A 16,600-nucleotide genomic window follows, 5' to 3' on the forward strand; every position below is an offset into this window, starting at 1 on the left:
CTGGTCGGAGAGATCTCCTGTTCCTCACAGTTTTCTCTCTTCTGTCACATTTTTCGATGTTAAAGCCAAAGTTTTACCCAAAGGCATTAGTTAAAAGCTTAAATACCTAATGCTGACTTTAAGATCAAGCTACAGTAAATGACAAATTTGCAATATCAAATGAATCTTCTCCATAGAAGTGTGTCCCTGTTCCATCTAAGTGCTATTGGAAGAAGATGGTACTCCTCAGATATAGAAAAAGAGACCTTGCATCCTTTGCCCCTGGGTCTTCTTATCTCCAACATATGCCTACAAATGTAACACCAAGCCTGGTGATCATCCAGGTCATGAACAGAGTAATGATACTGCAGGGTGGCCACCATGCTTTCAGCTAGAATTGTCACCTATTTCTGTATCTAAGACTGTAGCTGAGACTCTGAGCCCCTTGTCTGTACATAAGACTGTTTCAGCCTTGGGGACTCAACTCTAGTATCATCACCTATAAGATTAAAAGGACTATGATCTGAGAGCACACTGCAGGACCTGAAGGATTTTAAAGTTCATTAAGGTTGGATATGGTGATTCTGACCATGTTTTGTAATAGAGAAAGAAATGGTCAAATTCCCAAAGTGGTAATTGTTTTTGGTTGGTTTGTTTGTTTGTTTGTTATTTCAAAAGAAAACTATATTTAAAAGTCTGGAATATGTTTCAGAAAGTAAAGCATTTTATTATTTAAGAAATAATTCACAAGAGAATATAAAAGATTTTATCAAGGAAGACAAGAGAAATTCAGTTGAAGATACCCGAGCAGGTGGCACAGTAGAAAATTGGAATAGAACCCAGGCCTGTTCTGTAAAAGGGGAAAAAGGAGGTGGCCTTTGTTCCAAGGAATTCTTCTACCTGAATATAGTCAACATGCTTTAGAATAGAAAGTGAAGTGCATTTGCTTAGGGCTAACACTTGACTCAGAGAAAGAAATAGAGGTATTTTTATTTGGCTGCTTTTATTTGTTATTGTTTTAAGATTGTGATGAAAAACACATATGGTAATATTTAGCATTTTAACTCCTTGTTTTAGAATTTGTTATGTATATCTTGACAATTTCATATATGTGCAAAATAATTTGAACATATACACACATATGCCCCAGTAACCTTTCTTATCATCTTCCCGTTCCTAACAAGGCCTCTCTCTCTCTCTGTCTCTGTCTCTGTCTCTGTCTCTCTGTGTCTATGTCTGTCTCTGTGTCTGTCTCTGTCTCTCTCTCTCTCTCTTTCTCTCTCTCCTTCGCATGTGCATGCACTCTCACTCTCTGTCTCTTTTTATCCTTCTTTCTTCCTCCTCTTGCTATATTTGGGTAAAGATGTGAAGGACATAAACTTTACTGGCTTTGAAATGTATGATGACTTATTTACATAAAACTGTTAGACAACTAGATAAACAAAAGATCATATTTACAGTACAACTTCATAATCTTCAAATAATTGTTATCCCTAATAATAACACTTACAATAGAAAGGGGGAAGATGTAGTGAAATGTACATTAAAGCATATTTATCTGGCTTTATTTTAAATGTGTAGTAAAGCCTTTGTGTCTGGCTTTGAGTGAAATCTTTCAGTAGGACTTTACTATGTTTCGTCAAAAGCAGAGGTTGCGATATTGTTTTGAGACTGTCTGAACCCTGAAGGAATGTTGTTTCTCTAGAAAATTGGCTCTTGATGCTACTTGAGGGCTTGCAGCTGCACCTACCCTGGTCCTAAGACACCCTGTGTGAAACTGGAGTCCTTACTTTTGATTGTGGCTAGCCATGGCCAAAAAGGGACTGAGAATTTAGGATTTCTTAGCTCTCATGGGCATCAATGGCAGGAAAACTTTGGCTGTTGGAACCTTTCCCAGTCCCAATTAACCTTGTGTAATGTTTGAATAAAGTAACTGGAGTTAGCTAGTTGGTGTCAGTCTTTCCCAGGAAGGCGGAATCCTCTGCTCCTTCAGAAAATGAATCCTCGGCATCTTTGTGAGCTTATCTACTATGGCACCTAAGACCTACATCAGCAATACCCTACATCTGTGCTTCCCCTATATGTTGCATGTTTTATCCACCATGAGCTCTATTTATCTGGAATGAACTACAGACTGTTGGTGTTGGATATTGACAAAACATTTACATTTTAACCTGAACGTTTAAGAATTGCCTTAAATCTTTGATTTATAACATCTGCAATATAGGGTTTAAGCATCATATTGATTAGTATAACATTTTGGGAATATTAACATTGATAAAAATCTCTCTATCCAAAATGGAAAATTATCAATTGAGTACTCTGAACTTTATACGTAATCTCGTTATTCTACTGAAAAAAATCATGAATGTATAAAACTGATATATTTCTACTTTAATTTTTAAACTGTTAATTACTGTTCATATGTATAAGTGTTTATGTGTGCACATGTGTGCATGTGAGATTTTTAAGCCAGGATAAACATTTCCATGATGCAAAATTAGAGACCAAAAAGACAGATTATGTGTGCTGGTTGCTTCTTTTACCATGGACTCTGGGACATGAATTTAGATTATCAGGATTAGGATCAGGTACACCAAATCTCCGAGCCACTGCATCAGCCCTTCGTACACTTCTGTTGAATATCTCATTGCGGCTATGTAGAATAATTTAAGGTGATCATCATCGTCATGTGTATTTATAAGGTGAAAGCAAATAAGTTACCAATTTTGAATTGTTGTATACCTTTAAAATTTTCTATTTAAATATGTATTAAAATCAATCTATTTGATATAGTCATTTTATATTACAGTCAATTATTTTTTCAAAGCAAAATGTAATCAACTTTTCATGCCTTTCTAAATCTATACATGTATCTCATTATATTCAGTTATTTTGGTAATTTCAAATTCAGCACGAAAAGACAATGAAAAGAAAATGATCATACCCTATTGTCTTTTCCCGGAATTGTCAAAGAAATGTGTCATACAGGGAATGTTCGAATCTCTTAGCGGACAACTTCAGGAAAGAAATGGTGTGACAATTAGGATAGGAAAATGGTAGCTAGAGACTGTATTTCAGTATTAGGACAAGATCTTATTTTCATAATTACAAACTTTTTGCTGCAGAAAGCATCTACAAATTCTTAAGTGGAATAAGAAATTGAACAAGAGCAATGCCTTACAATAGTTTTTTTTCCTTCTAACTATGTGGCAAGTGTTACCCTGACTATTTAACGTAGGGTTCCTCATACGCTAGGTCAGCACTCTACAGCTCAGAAGTATCCTCAGTCTTTCAGTGCCTTCCCCACAGTTCTATACCTCCCTCAGACACACACAAAGAAATAGCTTATTGACGTAGGGATAAACTACAATAGGTAAATGAAGGTGTACAAAGAATACAAAAATAGTGAGCAAACCAAGGACATTACTAAAATTAGTTCAGTTGCCTATATCTGGATTACTTAATTTTAAGTCAGGACTGACTGTTTAAAAAATTAAACACAAAATGAAACCTGTATTTTCAAGGTAGATGATAATTTTTAAATTGTCATAGTGTAAGATATTAGATATCATAATACAACAAATCTTAAGAGTTACTTCTTAAATTAATTCTCAATTTACATTATTTCTCAATATAAAAGAATGTGCTTAGAAAAACTTGATTCTCTTAATAACACAATTTTGACAAAAATAATTGGAAGAAAAAATTGATTTGGAGAAAAATATTCTAATAATGGGTTAATAAAAACAACTCATTCTTTAAAATATTAGAGACATTAGTAATAGTGTTAATATTTACTGTGGTTCTTCGTTTTCTTTTACCAATGACTAAATTACTTTTATTTCTTAATTTTTCTTGCACAATTACACATTTCTTGAGCCTATTTTTTTTTATTTCACAGTAGAAAATCAAAACTTGTCATTTCTTAACAAATTGAGAATGAATTTATAGGTGTAAATGAAAATTTTCCCAACACAAAGCAAGAAACAACACCACGGTGGAGAGGAAAAACCAAAACAGAAACTAGGTCCCAAGACTTGGTCTTTCCTACCTTGTAAGATGGAGAGACAGAAGAGATCAGTGGGCCATGAACTTTCCCTAGCTTGGGAAACCCTGGAGTACTTAGCTGTTGGTTAACAGACTGCACAGATCACTCTATGAGGCTCATCCTGATCTAGAAGGCTGGGAATGTCTCTTCTATGGCATGTTCTCAGCCACCAAGTGACCAGCTTACATGGGTACATGCGCAGTATAAACGTATACTACTTGAACAGTCAACTTGTGTTCAATGTAAAAACTCAACAATAAGTTTAATCGACCCATTGCTGATTATCAGACACAGGAGTCAAGGGAAATTTATGTTCTAAGTCTTCCAGTTGCGTGAGGCTTGCATGAGGTGTGTACATTCGCCCGGGCAAACAGTTACTTTGGAATCAGCTCATGTCACTGATGCTTGACACCTGTCCATTCCACCTAAGGGCATTTGAAAGAGAAGATGGAGTGCCTGACGCATCATACTCCTGCCTGCTGATCTACATCTGCTGGAAGGAGGAGATTGAGTCCAAGATAAAGACACCAGTCCATCCTGAGCACCTGCACTCAAATGGAGCTGTAGCACATGCAGGCACAGGTAGGGTGATCTCCGAGTTCGAGGCCAGCATGGTCTAAAAACTGAGTCCAGGACAGCCAAAGCTACATAGAGGAACCCTGTCTCAAAAACAAAACAAAACAAAGGAAGTGGTGATCTTAATCTTCATTTTACTGCATGCCAGGATGTGGTCTCCTCCTGCATCCTCTCAGCAATGCCTGGTTACAAGGTGGTGTCATCAGACAGCACTGCCTTGGAATGCAGGTCCTTTCTGGTGTCCACATCACACTTCATGATGGAGTTGAAGGTGGTCTCCTGTATGCCACTGGACTCCAAGGTCAGGAGAGAGAGCCAGAAGAGCACCTCTGGACATGGGAATTGCTCATTGACATTGGTGATCACCTGCCAATCAGGCTGATTGTAGCTCTTCTCCAAGGAGGATTGGGATGCAGCAGTGGCCATTTCTTGCTTAACATACAGGGCAAACCAACAGAAGTTTTCCTAAATGCCATGTATGATCACTTGTTCAGCAGTAGTGGGAAAACTGTCACTTGACTCTATCAAGATCAACATGGGATAGTCTGTCAGGTCCCAGACAGCCAGGTCCAGACATAAGATGACATGTGGAAGTGTGTGAGCCTTGTATATAAGCACTGTATGTGCAACGCTATTGCACAGTGCATGCCATTGGGGCTGAAGAAGTGTACAGAGTTAGGATTTACCTGAATGGCCACACACAGAGCATGGTGCCATAGGCTTCACACATTCGCTGCTCCATCTTCTCTCTGTTAGTCTGGGGCTCAAGGTAGCATTATTCAGATGCTCTGGGTGCACTTCAGTGCCAAACAACTCATCTGACAAAGTGGGATATCGTCTCTATGTGATTTCAGTTAAAGACAATGCCTTGCTTGATTGGAGACTTCCGGGTCAGGATACTTCTCTTGCTCTTGACCTCATTGCCTTTTTAGGAGTCTCTCTGGTTCCTGTTTACCATGATGCTCTGGTGTTGGGGGTACCAAAAAATAGAGAGGAACATGGTAATGGAATATTTTCTCCAGCAAATCCAGCTTTGAATATGCCAGAGTTACTGTCAATGACAAGCAGGGCCATTTTACTCTCCCATTTTACTCAGTGGACCACAGGGGAACTGAGGAAAGAATAGATGACACAGCCAGACTTGGTGGCACATGCCAATAATCCCAGGACTTAGGGCAGTAGAGGCAGGTAGGCAGATCTCTGTGAGTACAAGGGCAGCATGGTTTACAAAGTAAGTCTAAGAAAGCCAAACTACACAGACAAACTCTGTCTCAAAAAGCAAAAACAAAACAAAACAAAACCAAAAAGAACAAACAAAAACAAAAACAAACAAAAAACCTAACCAATCACCAAACAAACAAAAGATAACGACAAAGACATACTGAGCATACGTGCACCAATCTTTTATATTGGTATTGAAAGACTTCATTAACAAGACCACTGGAAAGATGAGATCTATATTTTCTGATTTTTACCAATTAATTATTTCCTATAATGTTAATGTTTCTATTTATTTACATAAATTTTCTTTTGTGCTTTCTACCTAGGCGAATATACAACATTTGTCATCACTGAACTGATATTTTCTGGTAATGTATGCCTCTGAAGACATTTTGATCCTTTGTTAAGCCTCAATGATCATTTCCACATGGCTAACTATCAAATTCTATCACTCACCTGTAATCTGTGATTCACTACAACTTTTTCCCACTGCTAATATGTACTTGGGAATTCATAACTAGTTATGCTACATTGATGAAAAACTCACTTATCTATGTGAAACTCACCATGCTTCTCCCAGTCGCCTTTGCTTTAGAGTCTCTTCATACTTGCACACAGAATATCAAGTTCTATATATCCAAATTCAGTGCATCACTTTTTGACTAATCTCTTTTTCTTTTCCTTTTTAAATATATTTTATTAATTTATTCATATTACATCTCAATTGTTATCCTATCCCTTGTGTCCTCCTATGCTTCCCTCCCTCCCATTTCCCCTTACTCCCCTCCCCTATGACTGACTGAAAGGGACCTCTTCCCCCTATATATGCTCATAGGGTATCAAGTCTCTTCTTGGTAGCCTACTATCCTTCCTCTGAGTGCAAACTAGTACAGCCACTTTGGAAATCTATCTGGCGCTATCTCAAAAAACTGGGAATAGGGCTTCCTCAAGACCCAGCTATTCCACTCCTTGGAATATACCCAGAAGATGCTCCAGCACACAACAAGAAGATGTGTTCAACCATGTTCATAGCAGCCTTATTCATAATAGCCAGAACATGGAAACAGCCTAAGTTTCCCTCAGTAGAAGAATGGATAAAGAAACTGTGGTACATTTACACTATAGAATACTACGCAGTTATTAAAAACAAGCATTTTCCAAAATTTGCGGACAAATGAATAGAACTAGAAATGATCATGAGTGAGTTAACCAAGAAGCAGAAAGAGTCAAATGGTATATACTCACTTATCTCTGGACACTAGCCCAAGAGGCATGTCCCAAGAAAGTCTTTACTTATCAGGAAAGTGGGACAGAGGGGAGGACATCCTATTGGGACTCTAGGAGAGAGAAGCATGGGAGAGTGGGGAAATAGAAGGATCCAGAGAGTCCTAGAAACCTACAAGAATAACATTATGACAGGCAGATCTGGGCCGAGGCGTCCTGCTCAAACTATGGCACCAGCCAAGGACAATACATTCAGTAAACCTTGAACCACTACCCAGATCTAGCCAATGGACAGGACATTATCCACACTTGAGTGGAGAGTGGGGACTGATTTTCACAGGCCTGGTAATCTCTTTTTCTTAGTCACATATCTGCTAACTGTATTTAAAACACTCCATTGTAGTTTAACTGTCATGTTATGGTTCCCCTACCATTGCCAACTCCAACTTAACCAGAGGGCTTCCATTTACTTACTCTTGTTCCTGCATCTCCCCACCTCAATTGAATTTATCCTCTATGTGCCTGGCATTGGATTGCTCAGAACATTCAGCTTTGCAACAAGATACAAGGATGATAACAAAATTAAAACTCTAATAACTGATAAGAATAAATATGAAAGGGTTTATCTGGATGAGAAAAATTTCACCTATAAAAACTCAGGTAAATGAATCCTGGCTCAGAGAAAACCACATTTTGCCCTATTTATTTTGTGAAATATCACAGGATTCAGATTAACTTTCAGTTTGTTAAGCGTCCCTGAAAATGAAACTGGCACACACAAAGGTTAATATAACTATTATGCCCAGGAGCATAACTTTGTTCTTATCAGAATATATCCAGATATTATCTTAACTTTGGAGGATATATTTTAGAAATCTAATTATAATTGATGATCACCATGAGATGTGGCATTAGAATCTGAATGATGTAAGTATTGCCTCAAAGAAACACAGAGTACTCAGAATGACAGCTGAAATATTTAAAGCTATCTGAAGAAGAAAATTACATTTATCTGATAAAATTGAGAGAACATACTATTATATTGGCAATATTTTTGTGACAATATGGGATAAATTTTGTTAGCAATTTTAAGTGTTTCTGTAGCCTGTGTCACACAATTATATGGCTATGTTGATAGAAAAGTTTCCAGCAAAAGTCTATTGGGGACAGTAATTCAATTATAGCAGATGGGAGGACATGCATTGGCATGAGGGAACAGGATTTCTGCAATCACTTTCTTCAATTTCAGCTAATGAGATTTATCCTTCATACAATATCATTTCCTCTTAGGTTAAAATAGAATCTTTCAAGGCACACCTAACTAGCTCACTCCCTAAACACATATCAGTTTTTAAAGTGTCCAAAATGCTGGTGTCTTTGTTTTTCTTTTCTAAACTCTTTAAGAACAAAACACTATATTCTAAGTGTTTCCTTTTTCTTCCTTCTTTTTAAGTCTCCTTCAAATTTCCCAATTTGTAATTCCCACTACAAACACTGAAAATGTGATGGGAAGCTGGTAAACACTTTTGTCACTTGCAAGTATACGCACAGAGAGGGCTGTTTGTGTTCTCAGATTCACAGCTCAGGGAATTCTTTGCATGGAGGTGCATTTGACATAACCTCTTAGGTGTTTTGATCATCCCTACGAAATCAGCTATTCTAATATTGAGGAGGATGAAAAACTCCTCCTCCTGACTGTGGTTTCTGAAGGATCTGGTTCTGGCATTTCACATTCTCAGGCAAAGAATAAAATAAATGTAGAACTGACACCAAGAGTATGTACAAGTTCTTATGAAAACAAAGGTTAAAGTGTGGGCTCTAAAGTAGTTCTTATGTGCATCTTTGACTTGCCATGTCTGGAGTACTTATTCCACATGCTATTTGCAAATGAGACTTGAAAAGTCTTCTGCATTCTTCACCACTTATCTCATTTTGTACAATTTGAGTTAAAATTTTGTGTTTATGTTTAGTCTTTTCTAGTAAGGTCCATGCACACATAACTTCTTTCTGATTATCCAGTACCAAATTGTCAGTCTAAAAATATACATACAGGTGACATTATACAGAATTACATGATTATACTTAAGATTATATAAGCATATATATATCAGATATGCATATAATAATAATATAGAAAGCATAAATTCAAATGAAAGAACTTTAGTAGGGTTTAGAAAGGAAAGGAGAAATGATTTACTTATAATCTCCATAGAGTTATTAGATCTCCATAGAAATCACAATTAATTACAAAAATATTTTTTACTTTTCACAAAGAAAAACATTACTACTATTTCCTTTCATATCTTACTTAAAAAATTTTTGGTGTCACCTCATTTTATATTTTACCTTTCAACTGACATTAGTTGAGCTTTTTTATGACTGACAATATCTAAAATTACATAAACATTAGAAAGAAAGTTCTTGTCTAGAAACTTTTAATCTTCTTGGAAGGAAAAACAAATGACTAGCAAACTTATCAGAGTCTATGTATTTCAGAGAAGGCAGTTAAAAACATGTACAGAATACTTCTTACTGCATATTTAATCAGGCCATTTTGTTCAAAAGTAGATGTCTGGAGAGCTTTCTAAATATCTTTCTTTTATACTTCTTTACATCACATGAAAACAATGCTAGGTAAATGTTCTAAGTATATAGCACTAACTATGAACATATAAGTGTCATTTGTGTGATATCTACAACTTAGTTGTGAGATGAGGCCACTGTTGTACAAAGGTATTGTTAGCAAAAGAAAAGATTCTTCAAAGTGTCTTTTAGTTGGTTGAGAAATAGAGATATTTACAAGGTTAAGATTGTACATAGCTTATATTAAGGCTCAGGAAAAATTGAAATAGACAAGTCTTAGGAAGGTCACAAATCTGATAAGGACCAGGAAGTTGCTAAACCCTCAAAAGGCAGATCCTCCTAAGGGATGTATAAGCATTAAATGCTGGGGAGAAGAATCGTCCAAGTTTAAGAAACCGGAATGTTGTTCAGGGACCTCCAGGAATGAGACTTTTGTGTGATAGCACTCAGCTAACATGGGGTTTTTGTTGAGTCACATTTACTCCTGTAAGTATCTCTACAATTCTTTTTTATTTAATACCAATAGAATTATTAGTTCATTAATATAGTGTGGATGGCATCGGTTTTGTGTTGTTTTGTTTTGTTTTTTATCACAGCTTTCTCTTCAAGATGAATGGATGCTTGTTCCTCTCTACCCAGGTAAACTCACACACAAGGATAAGAAGGAATAGGCATGGAACATCTTTAAATTTATATATCTAGTTCTGACCTATTAGATTTGGGATACAGTAGAAGAATCACAGAGAAGACAAATAATTTGAGATTGTACCGCGCTTCCAGGAAACCAAGATGACAAATGGATAGTGTGATGAAACCACTAAAAGCGTTGTGATTTTCTCACAAAAAATCTCAAACAGAAAAATCATACTGCTAGAGTGGTAGCTCATTGATATTCAGTTGGTTAAATGACTTAAGAATATTAAACTTAAGATTAGTGAGTTGGCTCAGTGGTTAATGACCTTGCCATGTAAATATATGAACCCGACTTCAGCTTCTCAGAGCCCATGTAAAGCCAGGCAGAATAGCAGTGTCCATAATCGCAGTGTTCCTGTGGGCAGATGGACAGAGGAAACTGGAGACATCCCAGAAATTCTCTGGCAACTACCTTGGCACATGCAGCACAAAGAACAACAAAAAGATTGTCAAGGTAAGAGCAAGGGCAGACACCTGAAATTGCCTTCCACTATCCACACGTGTGCCAATTACAGGCATGTACCTCTTTTCACACACAAGTACCCTTCTCTCTCTCTCTCTCTCTCTCTCTCCCCACACACACACACACACACACACACACACACACACACACACAGATAGTGAGGTGACAGGAGAGTGGTATTTTTTAAAAAGACATTGACAAAGCAAGTTATCATTGTAAATGGCATGTTTGTTGTTTTGTAGTGAACAGAAATGCTATATTTAAACATTATCTTTCATATTTTCAGAGTATATCATGACATTATCATGTATATTTGTCACAGGACAAAATCAAAATGAATGAATATATAAATCCAACGCTAGATCCATTCTGCGGTAACATACTACCTAGAATTCTTTTGTCACTTTATATAGACTTAATTTTATATTCAACTCATTGTTTCAATTGTGATTTCTTGGTTGGGTGCTGGCTCATTCTTTTCCTCTGCAAGAATTTATAAAGCATGCATATGTTTTTAACATTTACTTGCCCTTTTATTCACTACTCTCTCCAGAAAAAGTCATTAAATAGGAAGTACAGAAATAACATGAATTGCAGTTATTGTCAAAGTAGTCTGCAAATATCAAATGAGTAGTCAGTGCTGCATGTCTGGCCTTGAAATTCTGAAGACAACCTTTTGTTTTTCTATTTGATTGCACATACATGACAAAACATCTAGCATAAATTACAAAGGGAATATTTTTCTGGGATATGGTAAGAATGATCAGAAAATAAATTTAAATACTGTAAAACTTCTGGTAACAAAAAGCCTTCAGGACAAAGTGCTTTGGTTGGGAATACGTTAGAGTATAAATACAGAAAATGTATATGGAGCGTTGAACTGTGGATACTGGTTAAACTCTCATATATAGTAAAGAACTTTAGTATATAGAAGCCACTAGCTTGTTGTCTGACAGTTTATGTGCCCTGTCTCTTAAATGTCTTGTAACTCCAAGGTCTTAGGTTTCACTAATCATTTCTGCAGATAGCAGCTTCCTAGAGATGTGAATATCATTATGTATTGTCCAATTGTGCTAGACACTGCACATGGTATACTGTATGTATATTATTTATGACTTTAGTTATTGATGCAGTGATATATTCCACTAGTGCCTATTCACTTCTGATTAAATAGCACGTCACAAAGCAAAATGTGTGCCCAAAAGTTATCATCTAGAATTATTCTAGAGTGAACAACACAGATGTATACACATAAGTGACACATTGCATGTTGAGTAAGGATTTAACAGTTTAACTTTCATCATGAAAGTCAATCTGTGGATATTTCTTTTATTACTACCAAGTGTGTGAGGGAATGGTGAGATGGCTTTACCAGTAAATAAACTTCCTTCACAAGCCTAGTCACTTGGATTTGATTCTCTAAAATTCTTTAAAGGTTTAAAGAAAAAGCTAACTACACAGAATTAAAATCAGTTCTTTTAAAAGTGTGCTATTTTATGCATGTAAACACACACACACATATTGTACGTGCATATCATGTACACTCAGACAAACATACAGGCACATACGCAGATTCATAGGTGATAGACAGACAGACAGACAGACAGACACTACTTGAGAACATTCAGCAATGTCCTAGGAAGTGTGTCAGCTCGTCAAGTTTACACCTTCCATTTCCTAGCTTTTCCTGAGTCATGCTTAAGTGCTTTCCTTAAGTATACATCTTGCTTATGTAGAAAGAAACTTACTACAAAATATTTTCTAACTCTCATTAGATGCATAGAAAAAAATGTTGCATTTGCCATCTCAAAAATAAGACTAAATGAACACATATGATTTTTTTGTTTTTAATGATGGAAGTTTGGTGCTTTTCAATTTGATTTGATTGGTATTTCTCCCTTTTCCTTCTTAATTGACAAGAATTTCTGGTTATTCTAAGGAGAGACTAACTAAAATGTCAATCACTCTGGCAACTGATATTTCCGGTATCAGTCATTGAATACCCTGTAGATTAACATCTTCCCTGAACTTCCAGAAAAAGATCAAAATAAGAACTACTGCTCATTGGCTAGACAGTCATAGGAGAGTGGAGTAAAGGGAAAATGGGAGGGAGGGAGGAATGGGAGGATGCAAGAGATGGGATAACAATTGAAATGTAATATGAATAAATTAATAAAATATATTTTAAAAAATAACTACTGCTATCCTAAATGTTGCCCAGGTATGTATTACTGCTATCCAAGTGTACAGATATGCCACTCCAAGCCTAATTATGTAAAAAGTTTATAATGCAAAGTCAAAAACATTTTGGAAAGAATTCAGAAGCTTGCTCCTGTTTGTAGATTGTATGTTAAGTAAATTAGAATGCAGTGTACAAAGTAGTACCAAACATTTTGAAAGCATGATCATAAACTTGAGAAATCCTCTAAGTTCTCTCTCCTATGTTAATCTAATCTTAAGAATGTTTACTTGTAGATATCTAGGACCCTCTGTATCCTTTTATTTTGCTGTTCTCCCATGCGTCTCTCATTTAGAGTCCCAATAGGATGCCTTCCCCTCTGTCCCAGTTTCCTGGTAAGTGAAGGCTTTTGTGGGACATGCCCCTTGGGCTAGTATGCAGATATAAGTGAGTATATACCATTTGATTCTTTCTGCTTCTGGGTTAATCCACTCATTATGATCATTTCTAGTTCAATCCATTTATCCACAAATTTCGGAAATTCCTTGTTTTTAATAGCTGAGTAGTATTCCACAGTGTATATGTACCACAGTTTCTTTATCCACTCTTCTACTGAGGGACACTTAGGCTGTTTCCATGTTCTGGCTATTATGAATAAGGCTGCTATGAACATGGTTGAGCAAATTTTCTTGTTGTGTGCTGGAGCATCTTCTGGGTATATTCCAAGGAGTGGAATAGCTGGGTCTTGAGGAAGCCCTATTCCCATTTTTCTGAGATAGCACCAGATAGATTTCCAAAGTGGCTGTACTAGTTTGCATTCCCACCAGCAATGAAGGAGTGTTCCTCTCTCCCCACATCCTCGCCAGCATGTGGTGTCACTTGAATTTAAGTAGAACAATATGATAGGCAGATTTGGGCCCAGGGGTCCCGCTCAAACTAAGGCACCAGCCAAGGACAATACAGGAGGTAAACTTTAAACCCCTTCCCAGATCTAGCCAATGGTCAGAATATTCTCCACAGTTGAGCGGAGAATGTGATACGACTTTCTCACGTACTCTGGTGCCTCACATTTGACCATGTCCCCTGGAGGGGGAGACCTGGTGGCACTCAGAGGAAGGACAGCAAGTAGCCAAGAAGAGACTTGATACCCTATGAGAATATATAGGGGGACGTAATCCCCCTCAGGAACAGTCATAGGGGAGGGGAATAATGGGAAAATGGGGCGGGGGAGGAATGGGAGGATACAAGGGATGGGATAAACATTGAGATGTAACAAGAATAAATTAATAAAAAAATAATGTAAAAAAAATAAAAATAAAAAATAAATAAAACTGAAAAAAAAAAAAAAGAATGTTTAGATTTGTGTGTTTAGCGTGGCATGTCTGTACAGGTCAAGGAGCTAGAAAGGGCCCACAGTAGGTGAAAGAATAAAAGACCTTTAAATTGGGCGATGATTATGAAAAATACATGATATGAAAGGAGTAGAGTAGATACTAGGTGTAAAGGCATTTATCATGGTTGGAAGCAAGAGATGAAAAAGAAGGGTATGTAAGAAATTAAGGAATGTGCTAATGGTCAAGTAAGGATGCAGGAAAACATTTTATTGAAACCCATTATATTATAAGCTCATTTAAACGTATATAATCCTAAAAGAGAGGAGCTGGAATTGACTACCCTGAGTGGGTAGACAGTACTCCCCTGGGAAGACATGTGCTATTAAATGGAAATCCCAATGGCAGCTGTAAGATACAACTCCATGAGTTATTCACCCAGTAGACCCTAGAATCCCCAAAATACAACTCAGTTAATTCCATTGTTCTAAGTTACCAACCATAATTAGATGGTAAGACCCTGATGCTGAGAAACAAAATGAAGCAAACATATGTTGGTTGCAGCTCATGGAGACATCAAGCTAGACTGACCTTGAAAGTTCTTCCTCACAGGCTAGCCTTGGGTATGGCCTCATTTCATACCCTCATCTAAGGAATTAAATCAACATTTATACTGGTTTTTGCTACCTGGCATGCACCAAGTTAGAGATGCAATAAAATTAACATGTAGCTTTCTTTCAGAAAAAAAAAAATGATTTATACTATAGTTAATCCAAAAGGACTAACTTCATACTCCGTTTTCCCCATGTCAACATTGCTTTAATATAAGCATCAATACAGATAGTATCTATTTTTCATAAAATGTGTGTATATATGTGACAAATTTTATCTATTACACCTGATAGAAAAAAATTTCAAAATAACATACCTAATTTTAACTCAGATTTAGAATAATTTTCAATTTATGTAATCTTAGGACATCTAGATATCAAGGTTTTTCTCTGAATAAATATGATAAATATCTGTAACATTTTAAAGTATTTATTTCTTGAAATATATTTCCAGTTATATAAAAATATCAACATTTTATGTAACTAAGAAAACAAATTCTTTCTCCACTAGACAAAAAGAAAAAAGAAAGCCACTCAAATAAACAGCTCTTAACAAAGTGAACCTGTGCCCCCCAAATCAATTCTCTCATGTGCTGTTATTCATTTGAAAGATTTTACTACATCATATTCCAGACTCATAAAACACAGTTGAACAAGTTACTTACAAAAAACATGTCCATGATTAAGTTATATTTATTTCCATAAAGTCACAGGACATGAACTTTAAAAGTTATCAAGTGGGTCACACCACTGGGTCTCTCTTCTGATAGTTAATGTAGGCGCACTTCCTGCTGAGCATTCTCATCATTCATGTATACAAAGTACATTTAGTTTTGGGAAATTCAGTATCATTGCTTTTTTTTTTTTTTTTTTTTTTTTTTTCAGTTTTAGTGCTCACCGAGCTAGAAAGTACCTGAAAATTGATGTAAAGAATACAGGAAATATTAGTATGCACCTGCTATCAGCCTTCTTTTTTCCTTAAGGTAATTATTAATAACATTTATAACATATAATGTAAGACTTCTGTTTCTGAGAGGTTAGAACAGAAGAGAGGGCCTATGTGATGGAAAAATCACAGCAGATGTATGCACATCTACATGCATGTGTATTTTACAAATGATTATTCAGAATAATACAAACTTTCCAGTCAAATAAAGTGAGAAAATGTTAACCACACCCATTATTAAAAATGCATACCTGTGCTGTATACTATTACATGCTACAGTAGATCTGGGCCGTTAGGCTCATACATAGGAGAAAAACAAACACTCACAAGAGATGACATTTTCCTATTCTCATGGAAATATTTCAGACATCATATAAAGCATATGCAGTATGGGAGGTAAAAGAACTTTTTTATAGAATATTTGAAACCATGCACTAGTATTACTTCCTGAAAACCAGGTGTATTCATCATATCACACTGATGGTTTCCATATAATTTTATGAGGCAATGTAGTTCCTTACAGGGTTTTTCAGTGAAGCAGTCTTAAAAAAAAAAAAAAAATAACAACATCAACAACACACATAGAAATAACTACTCATTAAAGAAGTGATAGTCATAAAATTTCTGTTACATTAATTACACAAAAACACAGTTAAGATTAGAAATGACTTGAATGAGAAAAGAGAAACATGAAAAAAAATCTCCTAAGTAATTTGTATAGTGATGTATATATGCAAAGTAAA

At 36.1% G+C, this 16,600-nt stretch overlaps 1 protein-coding gene and 1 pseudogene across 3 annotated transcripts in view; both read right to left on the reverse strand.

Annotated features, from left to right (window-relative positions):
- Window positions 1-16,600, reverse strand: part of Cadm2 (cell adhesion molecule 2) — a 919,117-nt gene that overhangs the window by 565,479 nt on the left and 337,038 nt on the right. The window lies entirely within an intron of this gene.
- LOC127193208 (actin-2-like) lies at window positions 769-5,281 on the reverse strand (annotated as a pseudogene).

The sequence above is a fragment of the Acomys russatus genome, chromosome 8 (genome assembly GCF_903995435.1).
Source record: "Acomys russatus chromosome 8, mAcoRus1.1, whole genome shotgun sequence".
NCBI classification, from domain to species: domain Eukaryota; kingdom Metazoa; phylum Chordata; class Mammalia; order Rodentia; family Muridae; genus Acomys; species Acomys russatus.